At 43.3% G+C, this 14,100-nt stretch overlaps 1 protein-coding gene across 1 annotated transcript in view; it reads left to right on the top strand.

The window, feature by feature from the left end:
* The first annotated feature begins 1,367 nt into the window (after positions 1–1,367).
* LOC103754935 (cat eye syndrome critical region protein 2) overlaps positions 1,368–14,100 on the top strand; it is a 51,852-nt gene continuing 39,119 nt past the window's right edge. Inside the window, exon 1 of the mRNA XM_018080745.1 lies at positions 1,368–1,458. The gene's annotated coding sequence lies outside the window, so the exon portion shown is untranslated. The remainder of the gene's footprint in view (positions 1,459–14,100) is intronic.

Below are 14,100 nucleotides of genomic sequence, written 5' to 3'. Positions count from 1 at the left end.
CAGTTTTTGTATTAACTTGTCATTAAGCATGTAGAGGCCAGAAGAGACATTCCTGGGACTTTCCCTGGCCCTGTGGCAGGGATGCTGTGTCAGGCTTTGCCTGCCCACTGCCCTTTCCTTGCCTCGAGTTTCCACACATAATAGCTGTGTTTAGTACATTCTTCACGGGGCAGGTGTCAGGCTTCCGCTCGTGAAGCACTTCAGGTCTTGCACAAGAGGTAAATAAGGGCAGTGTTGATAATGAAAATATGCCATTAATACATTTCCAATAAAAAACTACAAGCGGCGTTTAATCTGCAATCTGTTATCAATAATTTTATTACTGCAGTTACTGCGGTCTAATAAAAAAGCACTTTCTCTTCTTTATTGGGTAAGTGCCAAAACGTTTATCCTTTATTCTCTGGCCATTAACCTTTATTCCATAGCCATTAGCTTAGCCATTTGTGTAACAGTCTGTTGAGTAACATTCAAGTAGAAATTTGTATTCAATCCATTATTTACTCTGAAACCCAAAAAGAATGGCTTCTTATGCCTATGTTGTTTATCCATATTAAATCTTGTTAAGTGCTGTATGCTACTGATGATAAGTCTTATAGAAAGTGGATTTTACTTACTGTGAATGACTTTCTGGCATACAAATAAAACTGTAATTAATCAGTTTCTGCATTGCATCTTGATTTGAACTCCATTGTTCTGAAATAAGCCATGATACTCTTCATCAAGAGTTGAGGCTTTGGGTCATGAGGTCTGACATCCCTCCATCCTTTCTTTCTCTCTTACTATGAAAAAAAGTAACCCAAAGAGAATTAAGTTAAAGAATCAAAATGCTTGCTTTTCTTTGAGCCATTTGCTTGCTAGCTTTCAGCCATTTCTGGCAATCCATCTGTAACTGCTGCTTCTCTGTGTAAGTGGCTTTTAGGGCCACGCTTTCTGAGTGCACTTTTTAAGTGAACTCACCAGTGTCAGTGAGTGGAAGCAAACCAGGAGAATGAAACTGTTGATTCCTGCCCATCAGCTGAACATGGGAGAAATCACGGCTTCCTTATTAGGCTGTAGTATCTCAACCTCACTGAACCCTATTTTTCTGCATCCAGACAAAAGCATTAGTCTTCTGGCTGGAGACTGACATTCAGTAAAAGCCTTTCAAGGTCTTCCTATAAACTCTTGCAATGAAGAGAGGTAGTAGAAGCAGTATTTTTAATGATGGGGAAGGTCGGCTTCCTTAGCGTGTACACTGCTGCTGTACACGTATGTGAGGCTGCTCGGGTCTTTCTGGTCCTGATGAGCTCGCAGTAAATTTTAAGGAATTAGTTTGATGATTGGTTGTTTGTTTTTTTTTTTCTCTCTTCTTTCTGCTCAATAGGAACTGGAAGCTGCTCTTCACAGGGATGATGTGGAGTTTATCAGTGACCTGATCGCCTGCCTTCTTCAAGGTTGTTACCAGCGCAGAGACATCACGTGAGTAACCCACTCTATGGCTTAAGCACTTTGCAAGGGGAGCTAATTAACACGGTCTCAGGGATGTTTCACGGCTTTAGAGTGATGACATGGCAGTGATCAGCAGCCACAGCAATCAGGCCAGATGCTTCACCGAGTGGAAGGGAATTCCAGCTCTCTTGGGTTGAGTTGTAGGCTTTTAATTGTGCAGACCCGTTAAGCAAACTTCTTTGTTCAGGTGCCATGCAACTGTGTTTGATGCTCTGCGGCAGCATCAGTGCCTACAGTGAACACCCACAACTGCTGTTATACTCTGCACTGTGCTTGGTCAAATTAGTGATATCACACTAAGTGTTTAAATCATCACAAATATTTTTGGCATTTATATGTATTGCGTAGCACAAAACTCCTGCTCTGCAGCCACCTCACTTGCATGGAAGATCCCATTGCTTTACATAGGGGCAATTATGATTATTTTCTTAGAAATAAGAGGAGTAGTGGAATGACTTCAGTTGCGGGGTGTTGGAAAATGAATTGGCATATTCTTTTGGAGTTTTGACATCCAGAGACACTTAGTTAGTGTCCACTAAAGTAGCCTCCCAAACTGAGGCATCTGTAGGACATCATTCTTGAGGGAATCGCCACTCACACAGCAAAACGTGCTCCCAGTGATAGCGAAGGTTTGTTGCAGTGTGTTTTATTTGTTCTTCTGTGAATCATGTAATAGGAAGGCATAATTGTGGAGATGAAGACAGTTTGGCAGTTGCTTTGAAGCAATCCTGCTCCCCAAGATCCCACTGTTGTGGAGAGGCTTAGGGTGGTGCATAGGCACAACCATAGATGCTTGCATTGAAAGCTCTATTTCTAATTAACTGATAACGTTCAACAAAGATTATATAGTTAGGTAAGTGGCAAGTGTATATATACAAAACCAAAATTCTCTTGCATTTCCATGTTGGCATTCAGCATCAGTGAATACCAGGACCTGAACCAGGCATCCGTACTGCATTTATTGTCTCTGAATTAAACTGATGTGATGAGAAGATTGATTGTAAAGGTACTGCAGTATATGCAGAAGATACACATATGCATGTATATCTTCTTCATCAAAATAGCCAAAGAGCAAAATAATCTGGCCTAGAAACATTCAACAAGTTTATTTCTTTTTACCATAGCTGTCAGAAAGTAGGGGCTTAAGTGTTTTTCCCCATCGTAACCAGCTCACCCTTGTGAGCAGTGGAAGATTTGTCCTTTATGAAATTCATAAATTCCACATTGTCAGATTCTCTAAAACTCTCCAGATCTAAGACTGTCCACGTAGCAATTGCACTGTGTAATTGCCTCTCCTTTCACAAGTGTTTTAACTCAGAGGATTCAGGGATGAGTCATGGGTGAGTCGCTGGGCATTGGCGAGTTGTCTGTCTGTCTGGAGAAGGTTACACATGTACATGAAGGCTCAACAATGTTTACTCAGCATTTTGTGTAGGTCCCAGATTGTGCCCATTTAGGTCTAGCTTTGATTTACTCTGAGATGCAAAATCTGCAAGGAGGCAATGCCGTCTCAGAAGGAAGAGCTGTGCCTTTGTGCAGCCTGGTCAGGGTGCACAAGCAGCATGGGCAGGTACCTGTGTGGGTGTTATTGTGTGTCTATCCGTGTACCAGAGGTGCCCAAGGAAACCGAGGAGTGTGAAGCCACATAGTGAAGTTGTGAGAACTTACACCTCCCCCAAACAGCTGTGCTAAGGAAAGCGTGAGGTGCCTGGAGGAGAAACCAGCTGCACCCTTTCTGCAGCACCTCCTGTAGAAGGGAGCTACCTCATGGGCAGGGGTATAACGAGAAAAGAGCACGACAGGAGTAGTGTGGTGGAAATGGCTGAAGGAGTAGATCAGGAAAACTGCCTAGAGCCACTGGGATGTTAGAGAGGTGAGCTCTGAAGCACTGCAGAGGAAGCAATGGGGGAGGCTATCTGGAAACAGAGGGAAAGGTGCTGTATGCAGAGGCAAGTCATGAAGGAAGAGGCATTAAGATATAGACTAAACATTAAATCGGTAGATGAATTAGAATAAAAATGATGGCTTGGATACACTTCTCAGAAACAAACTTGACACACTGTTTCACACCTACAAACCAACTGCAGGATATTTATCCAAAAGCCTGAAATTCTCCTTCTTCTTTTTCACATGTATTTCCAACATCTTTAACCCCAGTTCAAGAGGCACTGGCCTTGTCTGATGCACAGCTTCCCTACTGTACCCTGTCTGTCCCCAGTTAGTGGTAAGGAGTTTAGCCTCTAATTGATTTTTGAGTACTCAGTGGGCAATGCTGAGTACTGACAATACTCAGCAGAATTTGTGTGGGGTTTAGAGTTGGCTCTTCACGGTAGGCCAGGACTCTATACTTTTCTGTTGCAGGCAGGAGGTATCTGTGTTGTGTGGGAAAAATCAGCAGTTTCACAGATCATCACGGTGGCGTTATTGCAGCATCTCTCCAGTCATTTGTGCTCTGCATCCTCCTGCTGAGGCTGTGAGCTGTTAATATCGAGGCTGTAAAATTCACTCCCTGTTGCACCTCAGAGAGAAAGGCAGGAGCTTGTTCTCATCCTTGTTCTTGGGCTGGAGCATTGGGGCTCAAGCAGAGGATGCTTCATGTAACCTCATATAAAACATGGTTTGCCTACCTCTCCGAGGGGTTTTGAGGTTTAATTAGTTTTGTATTGTGTCTTACATCTTTGATGGCCAAAATGTTATCTGCCTATGCTTTCTCACAGTCTGTCTGGGAGCAGCTTGTAGTTCTTGTCACATCTGTTTTGATGGTGTGCAGAACTTGTGGCAGAGCTGGGCTGCCTGGCTTTAATCATGCATCATAGAGGGGTATAAAACTGTCACATACCTTTGCTAATTATAATGTGTTCTCAAGTAATTTTGGAAGTGACTGAGAGCCCTTCTAATGCACAGTTTAACATGCTCTAGTTTGATTTGCTTTTCATTCTTTGAAAAAAAAGAGATTAATACTTTTGTAGGGTTCTATGTTCCTTGGTTTTGAAGTAGAGCAGCTTTGCCTTGGTTTTGATATTCTTTATGACAGCCTTTTTAAAAGAAAAAAAGAAGAATCACGTACGAGAGAGAGACTGTTTTTTACCTTGCTTGATGGCTAAGGAGTGTTGAATGTCTGGTAACGTAAGACTTTCTTTGAGTTATGGATATCTGTGTTTAACTACAGAGACTACTTAATGGGATGCTATGTGATCTTCTCCAAACTCTTATTTATCATAACCTATCATAGCTGTTAGGAACACTCCGTTGACCTGGTTCTTGCCATGTTAAGTCCTGTAGAAATACAGAACAAAAAAACCCAGTTACTTGTATTTCTGACTTCTGGAATCTTTAGCAGTGACTCTGTAGCTGTCCTTGCCTGGCACTGGGTGCTTGGAGCACTTGGCCATGACAGTTTCCCCATTGCTCTCCTCTTTTCACTCTGAGCCAAAATACTTCTGCAGCTTTTGTTGCTTTATAAATGCCCTTCATAGTTTCCACATACCATCTGTACCATCTAACTACTAGCAACGCGATAGGCATCGTTCTCTGCTATAGGCATGGTTTGGTTTGATGCCTCTGAGATTGCCCTTACCTTTTTCCTGCTTCTAGCTTTTTTGCACAGGTCTTAAAATCTCCGTGTTTTCTTTTAATTGTTTCAAAATGCAAATACCTGGAAAGAAGAGAGGGAGAAAACTCTTATCAGATTTTGGGGGGTTATAAAAAAATAAATAAAAATTAAGCAGTTTGAAAAAGTCCTGGTGCTTGCTTCAGATTCTCTCTGATATAAATTGGGTAGCTGCATACTCCCCAGGGGCTGCTACTTTAATTCCAGCAGGAAATGCGATTTGATGACTTGTATGAAGACAGGAAGATCAGAGCTTCAGCTAACGGCAGCAGCCGCAGCAGGAGCCTTCTGCAGCTGTTTTTAAGTAAGAAGTGATGGTGTGACATGGATGTGTACACTCAACTAAAATATTCTAGAAAAGCTCCCGCTGTTCAGCATTTCTTTGGGTGAAGCTCATTCTTCACTGCTCTGTTATTGCACTTTTGCCATTTTTCTAATGTGATGGCATAAGAAGTTTCAACGACTTTATTGTATTTCTCATTGGGATGCATTTTGTATGTTGATATTGTACCTCAAAAAACATCTTAGTTGTTGTTTTTACTTATAACATTTTTGTATTTTTTCAACATAGACAAAGGCCAGAAAATGAGGAGGAAGAAAAATAATATCTCTGGATTTTTTTTTTCTATGCCCCTTGAGATTCTTTTCTTTTTTTTACACCTCAGGAGGTTGGTCCATCACTGTAGCTGAAAACTCTGTAACTGACTTCTGTGGTAGAACAGACAGCATTTGCTTCCTTAGGAACCTCAATTATTGCTTTTCTTGTTATTTCTTTCCTAATGCATTGGAATTTTTTTTTTCCCAAGTGGATCATCAGTTTTACACCCCACCTTAAGCTCTTTCGGGATCTGTAAACTAGCCCTGGAGTCTTTGGCTTGTAGTTTGCACCTGGTTTATTCTAATATGGATAATAAGATTCCTAAACTCCTCTTCCCTTCCCTACAATTGTCTTAATTATTTCTTTCATATCCTTAGTGGTGGCATTGAGAAATACTCCCAGTATAGCATCTAAAGAGCTATATTTCCTACTTGTTGAATTGCCAATCAAGAGTACTGCCACTGTTCTGCATATTTTCCAATGCTTGTTCTGTAATCACTTATTTGAGCTTTCATCAGAAAGAAATAGAAATGATCTGAAATCATCTAACCCATTGAGGCACAATGCCCTTTTCTGAGGACAGTGTTTAATAGCTCTGGGTATTTTGCTTCTTCCTTCTGCTTTGTCACTTTTTCCCTTCCTTGTCCTTTATTCTGAGTGGATTCTGCCTTTACAGGGTACTTTGGAGGTTACCCCAGCTCTCATGTTTTGGTAAAAGGGACCTCAATAAAACACTTAACATGTTGAAATCACCCTCTGCATGTGACCACATGAGCTGTGTCCTTCAAGAACTGCTGTATGTTGGTCTGGGCTAGGGGATAAAGTGGCAGGTCAACAGGAACAGTCGGCAAACCAGTGCCAGGTTTTCAAGCTCATGGATACTGTGGTGAACTGAGCTGTGGGAATAGCTAAACCAAGGTACTAAGACAATCTGAATGAATTGGACACTTCAGTCCATGCCATAAGATGTGGGGCAGGCAGCCTGAACTCAGTCACAGCAGACCTGGTGCCCATCACATTTGGAAGGAGCTTTAACAGCCGGCTCTCGCAGTTGTGGCAGTGACCTTGATTATAACAACTGCTCCAGTGGCCCAGCCACAAAGCACCTCACTAACTCAGAATCATATTCATGAATGCCAAGTGAATATCAACAAGATCAGCATTATTTACAGTCTGACTTTTAACAGGTGCTGCCTTGCATACATCACAGATATTGGTGGATGGCCTCTGGAATCAACTCAGTATCATTGGCACAGCAGACACCATTAGGGGGCAAGGGAGATGAAGTGCCTACATTCCTCATCTTAAATCTAATTTTAATATTTATTATAATAATAGCCAAGCCATGCAAGGTGAGCCTTTTAAAGGGTAAAAAGTGAAAATGAGGCAGCTGGCAGGTGTTGGGAAAGGAAGGATGAGATTACAGCAGTAAAATAACACGGTCATTCAGAGATTAATGAGAAGCACAGTGGAATAAAATTACAGAGCTCAAGTATAACTAAAGCTAAGTAAATGTCTTTGATTCTCAGATGGATAAAATGAATCTTTAAAGAAGAGTTTGAAGAAAAGTTGGTAGCATGTTCTGGAAGTGCTATTCCATAGATGTGGTGGAGAATAAGGGCTGAAAATGGTGGAAGAAAAAGAGGAAAAGCTGTTATTGTCAGGGCAGATGGATGAGAGACAAACAGATTGGATTGCTGGGGAGAGGGAGTTATGCAAAACATTGACAGGGAGGAATAGGTGGCTAAACTTCAAAGAGCAGTCAGTGAAGGGTCTTGGAGAGACTGCAGTGATGTCATCGTGCCAATGTCAGAGCATGAAATATGAAAGGGACAGCTGTATTTATGAGTTCTTGATGTTGCAAAGCAAGTACTCTGGAGAGGAGGAAGAAAGCAATTATGAAAAAAGAAACTGAGAAGGCAAGTGAAAATATCTTCTACTGTCAAGGGAGAAGACAAAGGATTATGGAGAGAGGGGAATGGGATGTGGAAATTCTCCTGATATGAAACCTTTGCCCTCACTTCTGAGACTTGCGTTTCAAGACAGTGATGCTCCAAAACACTGGTGCAGGATTTTTGCTCCAGCACAGCTGGTTTTGCACACCACTTCCCGGCACCCAGCCAAGTTCAGAAACCAATCTTTAGTCCAAGGGTTAATATTGGAGAAGTTCTGAAGTTTGGTTTTTTTGGAGCCTTTTAGCCTCAGTGGGCTCAGTGAACAGCTGGGATGGCTCCTGGCCAGCTGCTAGGCCACTGCAATAATTTGGTGTGTCGTTTCAGCCTGTTCTGAGTCACCTATGCTTTTACTTTTTCTCCCATTTCACCGTCCATCCTTCTTCCTCAGTTTCTTTCTGGCCCAAACAGTGTAGTGGTTTAAACTTTAGAGAAAAGAAGATGAAAGACCTGTTCTGAAACAAATCCCAAAAGGGACTTCTTTAGGACCTGTAAAAACTTGGTTTTATCCAAGGTCTCCAGAAACTTGTAATGTGTGGGGCTGCTGCTAAGTAATGAATTTGCTAAGCTTATTTGCTTCAAGGCAACCCCACACTAGATATTTTGTGCCTCACAAGAGACTCTTTCCTCTGACATTAAGTGTATTTTTCTATGAGCAGCAAGGCACATAAGGGCTTGTTTCATATGGATTTGTGCTATAATACACCATGTGTCCTATTTCCCCATCATCATCAAGACAATAACTCTAGCTTCTTCCCCACAGTGCTCATCATCACTGTAATACCCTAAGGTCCTCTCTAGAGCCCCTGAACAATCAGAAGTGCTTATGCCACAGCAATACTGTTGTCTTTCCTTGTGGCTATGAATTGGGAGCATGCTTTCTGTTGATGGGCACTAGGAATGAACAATGCAGCATTAAGCTGGCTTCACTTGTTCTTCAAGGATCCAGGAATGAATAGTAAGTAATGATCCTCTTCCAGTCTGAATGCTGAGCACGGTAAGCCCCATTCCTATTTGCTCTTTCAGAATATGGGAGATGTATTTGGGTCTTTTGTAAGTTAATCAGCTGCAACTCCCAAGGGTTGATCTGCTTCTCTTCAGAAGGAGAGTCACCGTTAAATAACAGCAGTAGAAAAGAAAGAAGCATGTGGATTAAAATTGGCAAGCACATATCAAAGCCTGTTTAGATGCAGGTGAAGTTAACTGATGGATGAAATGAAACAAAATGCCATCACAGAGAAACCAAAGCCCTTGCTGTTCAATCACAAGGTGAAAGTTGGGCTCTAGATACATTCTTTTATTCATCCGGAAGACTGTGTTCATCCTTCCTGAGGTAGAGACTGCTATGCCTCGATCTTCATTTCATCACGTCCAGAGTGGCTTCTTGTTGGGCATACACTGTGTGGTTGGTTGTCAAGGTCACACAGAATAGGACACTAAACTATTAAGAGTCAAAGTGGGCACATGAAGCAGCCTGTGGCAAGAGCAGGGAGTGCAGCAGCCGTTCTCACACTTCATTTGTCTGTGTGATCATCATCATCATCCCTCCCTGCACATCTTTTCCAGGTCAGATCAGTAGCCCAGCATGCACAAACTGAAGACTCCCTTAGCAGAACCCTTCAAAGCAATACCCAGCTGTCTGCATCTTGCCAGGCCTTTCACCCCTCACCAGTGTCACCCAAATCTCCCCCCTCGGGAATGATGGAGATGGCTTCCCCCAAGGTACTTGTTCTCTCCTGAGCACTCAGATCTTTCTCTCTCCTTTTTTATTGTATCAACCAACCTGTAACTTCTTCTTGGGTTAGTTAATAAATAGTTCTAACATTGGTTCTTTTTTTTTTCCTTTTTGATCCTTCAAGAGATTGCCTTTTGTTATTCAAAACCGAAGGTACTTGACACAGAAGCAATGCAGAAGCCCCCGGGCTCCAAACCGCTGTCCTGGCTGTGGGATCGTTATGCCTATAAGTGATTCCCATCCTCAGTGTGATAAGCCTCCGGGAAGAAATTGGCAGAGAAGAATGCAGCACTCTGAATTCCTGAGGGGTGCTGGAAGGCATCCATCCTTGTGGGGACTGGAGGAGATTCACCTACTGATCAGGGAGCAGCATTTCATGCTGCCAAGGGACCCTACCTTTGTCTGACTGACTTTTCTTTATAAGGCTGACAAAAATGAAATCTGGCCTCCTATCTATCTGTTGGGGGAAAAGGTACCTTCTTTTGTTAAGTTGCCTCAGAAATGTCCGGGTCAGACGATTTTGTTTCCAGGCCCAGGAATTGCTCCTTGAGCTCTAAAGCTGACCCTAGGAACTGGTGTGTCTTGTATTTACTGCTCTGAGGAGAACCTAGGTTCTTTGCTTTTCTGTTGCATCCAAAAAGTGACATAATTTACTGATACCATTAAATCTGTCATAGAATCTTAGAATCAGCCAGGTTGGAAAGGACCTCTGAGATCATCAAGTCCAACCCTTGATCTACTACTGCCATGGTTACTAGACCATGGCACTAAGTGCCATATCCAGCCTGATGATGTGCCTGTAAAATCTCCAGTTTGGTATCAGTGTTGCTTAATCTTCTCTTGGTGATCTTATGCTTCACCAGAGGACCAGCTGTGCCCTGCAGGTCAGTGTGTTCTTCCTGCAGCTGGCTGTCCTACTCTGCACCAGTACCACCCACTTCAGTACAGATCATCATGACATCTCATCACCATTATCTTCCCATCCTTTAGTACCAGTGTATCTCCAGTGCCTTCAGTGCACAACCCAGTGTTGGCTCTGAGACTCAGGACCTCTCTTCTGCCTCCTGCCAGTCTGCCTTTACCACTGGTCTCTATTATTCATTTTCTGATTTTGAACATGACAGAATATTCTGCACTTCAGGATCTCGGGGGATTCTTGCCTCTTGATCTGAACATACTCTCAAGGAAAAATTCATGTTCCTAGTCTAGCTGCAGTGATAGATCTCCTTGGATGGGGAAGTGTTGGGCTCCAGCTCTCCTCAGCTCTCTCACCCTATTCACTAGCATGCCAGGGAATTCATTGCTTAATGAAAGCCATTTTCCCTGACCCTTCCCCAGACAAGATCAATGTCATTACATGGCAAGATATGACCTACACTTAGATATCTCCCTTTTATCTTCTTGCAGAATCACATGCCAGCTTGACAGCAAAATTTCTTAGGTGTGATGGTAGGCATTTTCAGTTTTATTATTAATTTATCATAGCTGATAGGGTGAGATAACTTCTTTCCCTGGTCTTTTCTACCTCAGACATAATGTATGATGGCATCAATACTGGTACCATTTGCTGTACCTCCCTTTCTGGGTAAAGCTTTAGTAACTAAAATTGCCTCTCTCTTGGGGCTCCCTTGGCTCAACAGATTGATTCCTCAAGGAAGGAAAAGAGTGGCTGACCCTTTTGGGAACAGGCAGCTTGTCCCTTCTGTGACGGATGGACTGCTCAGTGCAACCCCCGGTAAAGAAGCAGAAGCCTCTTACTGCTTGAGGGACCCTCAGGTCTTCTTTCCGTTCAGACAGGCAGGATATCTGACAGACCATCTTACCAGGAGTTTTCTGGAGGTTCCTATATGTCTCCAGATGCTCAACATTTTACAATTTCCGCCATAACTCAATGAATTGAGGTCTCTATTTTTAAGCAAGAAGAGAAAAAGTAGCTGCAATATCATCTGCTTTCCTCTGCTGGAGCTGTGGTGCAAGTTTCAGTGAGATGGAAGGTAGGAAAATGCATGTTAGTGGCTGATTATAAAGATGGTTTCCTCTTGGAATTTAAACCTACCCTTGCTGATCTCATGGGCTGTACATCACACTGAATGCAACTGCTTTGTTATTGCACCCTTTGCCTAAAGGTTTCAAAGTAATATCTTAAAGGTAAAATTGAATAAACTGAAGTACAGAGTATCTGTGGGGGCAGCACCTTTGGCATGAACCCTGAGTCAAAACCAGCAATGCCCACTGAAAATAGCACAATCACTCTCTAATTTAGTGTATTTATGTAGATGTAAATAAGGGAAGAGACAATTTTTGGAACTGTCTCAATTTATCTCTTATTTGTATTCATTCAAGGTGAACAATCCTTTCTGTTCATCTATGGCTATATTGATTCATATTTTTACAAATATACATAACAATACTGTTTGCTCAACATAGTGATGTTTCAGGATCTTTCAGCAGAATGATTTTTCCCCCTTTTTAATCCAGTTATCCAACTCATTGATTTGTCATTACCAGTTTTCACTCAAATTGCAGCATCAGTAGTGGGGGAGGGAGTTCTTGCTTCTCTGTCCATACCACTGCCCTAAACCCCCCTGCATGCACTGAGAGCACAAGTCATCCCTTCATGGAGATTGTGCAGAGACTCACTGAGTTTGAAGGAAGGGTTGAGCCAGCATTGAAAGACAAATAAGCAGTCATTATATTTTAAGTTTTATTTTAATCCCATTAATATTCTCTGAATCTCTCTGGGCAGTGTGTGCACTCTCCTGCTTATCCCCTTTGACCCCAGGACTTTCTCTTCCTTTAGTACCATATGCCTTCAGCTGTTGTTTGGGGTATTTCTGGCTGCTCTGGTTTCATAGCTGCTCATATTCCTATTTCTTCCTTCCCATAATCAAACGAAAAAACCACACAAACAGCCCTTGCCCCTACCTACAAATCAAATGCAGGCCCCTGCACCCAGCATGCATCTAGTTAACCATATGTGTCTTCCTCATCCTCCAAGAACTGCATAATCCACCAGGCTTGGCAAATCCAAACCCTCTTTTCTCCAATGCTTTACGTCTTCACATCAATTGCTTTCTTTCCCTGGCTTACTTGGCCAAATAGGCTGCCGGTCTCTTGGGATGGGGAGATGGATGCTGGGCATCTGCTCACTTCTTCCTGCTATTGTGGTGGGGAGCGTGAGGGGGAGCAACGGCGAGGCAGATAAGGGCAGTGAGGAGCAGTTGGGCATAGGTAAAAGAAGGGCCATCAGTGCCTTCAGGCTGTGTTTCCCTCACCCAAAATTAATTTCACCTTCTCATACAGAAGGAGAAGCAACAACATGCCTCTCTGTTGCCTCCCTGTGCTTTGAGGTGTTAGAGGCAGGACCACAACAGGCCACTCCTGCTGATCCCAGGGATGGTGATGAAAAAAGAGCAGCCCTGCCTCACAGAAGGGTGCTTGGAGCCTCCTACAAGCAGGAATATGACAGGACAGTTCAAAGTAACAGGTATGTGTGATTTCTCTTGCCAGTGCTGCCTTTCTCTCACACAGCCCAATTAACAGGGGTCACAGAGCACTGATTAGTTGCCTTGGCATTTTGTGAACATAAAGCAGTGAAAAATCCAGGGTAAATGGGGGAAAGGAGATCAAATAGACACTTATCTCAGCTCTCCTGCCTGTCACTGGCATTTGCCAGCCCAAGGAAAGCGCCTTTCCAGAAGAGACCAAGGCGGGACGGTGCTGTATCTGTGCCGGTATCTCTGCTGCTCTTCTGCCTTTTCTCAGCAAAATAACAAACAAGCCACCCCCAGCAGCTGTGTCATTCGTAGGGTTGTTGCTAGATAAGAGCCAAACCACTGGAGATGTGTGGACCAAAGGCAGCTGGGGAAGATCAGAGTGTGCCCTTTTGCCACACTGGTGTCTGAGATGAGTTCGGTTCCTACGGCTGGCGTCTCTTCTAGGAGGGGTGGACTCGCTGCCTCCTGTCCTTTGTGTGAGGGAAAAGGGGTGAAAGGCAGCACATATCAGTGAGGGGAGATAAAAGGACATCTCCATCTGGTTCAAGAGTTGCTGAGTGTGGCCTAGTAGTGCTAAGGAGCCCAGACTGGAAAATTCCTTGGTTGTTCAGTTTTGTGGCTGTGGCTGGTGTAAGAAGTCTGGACAAGCAGACCTGGAACCTTCCTGAAAGGTGGGCAGCTGCAGTGACTTCGTGCCTTCCTCTTCTTCCTTCATGCTCCCCTTTTTTGGAGGTAACAAAGCAATGCTCCTACTTCAGCTGTCATACCCAGGTTAAGTGGCTGCACTTGCTTCTGTCAAGCCAGCACATGCTCCTGTAGTGTGATCCCTTATTAGACTAGACAGCCCACATCAGCTCTCCATTCTCTCTGCCTCCCCAGAGACACTGCCTCGCTCCATAGCTGTTCCTATTCTGCTTCTCTGTGGGATACAGCATATCTGCCAGCTCCCCTTCCAGCTTCCCCAGTTTTTATTGTATGGGAGATCGTTCAAGGTAAGAGGGAGGAAGACAAGGAGTAGGAATGTTCTTAGCTGCTGACAGCCATGGGTTTTCTTAGCTGATTTTTTTCTCTCTCCTAAACACAAGCATTGTGGGAGTTCAGCTGGGAAGGTAGTGGATTCCACAGCATCCAACCATGTAAAATAGATTTCCTTAGCAAGGTTGAGCAGCCCTTCTGCTGGAGAACCTCCTGTCCTAACTTTGTGTTATCCTATTGGAGGA

The sequence above is a fragment of the Manacus vitellinus genome, unplaced genomic scaffold (genome assembly GCF_001715985.3).
Source record: "Manacus vitellinus isolate BGI_N305 unplaced genomic scaffold, ASM171598v3 scaffold_5_pilon, whole genome shotgun sequence".
In the NCBI taxonomy this organism is placed as follows: Eukaryota; Metazoa; Chordata; class Aves; order Passeriformes; family Pipridae; genus Manacus; species Manacus vitellinus.
This window is presented reverse-complemented; position numbering and strand designations above follow the sequence as displayed.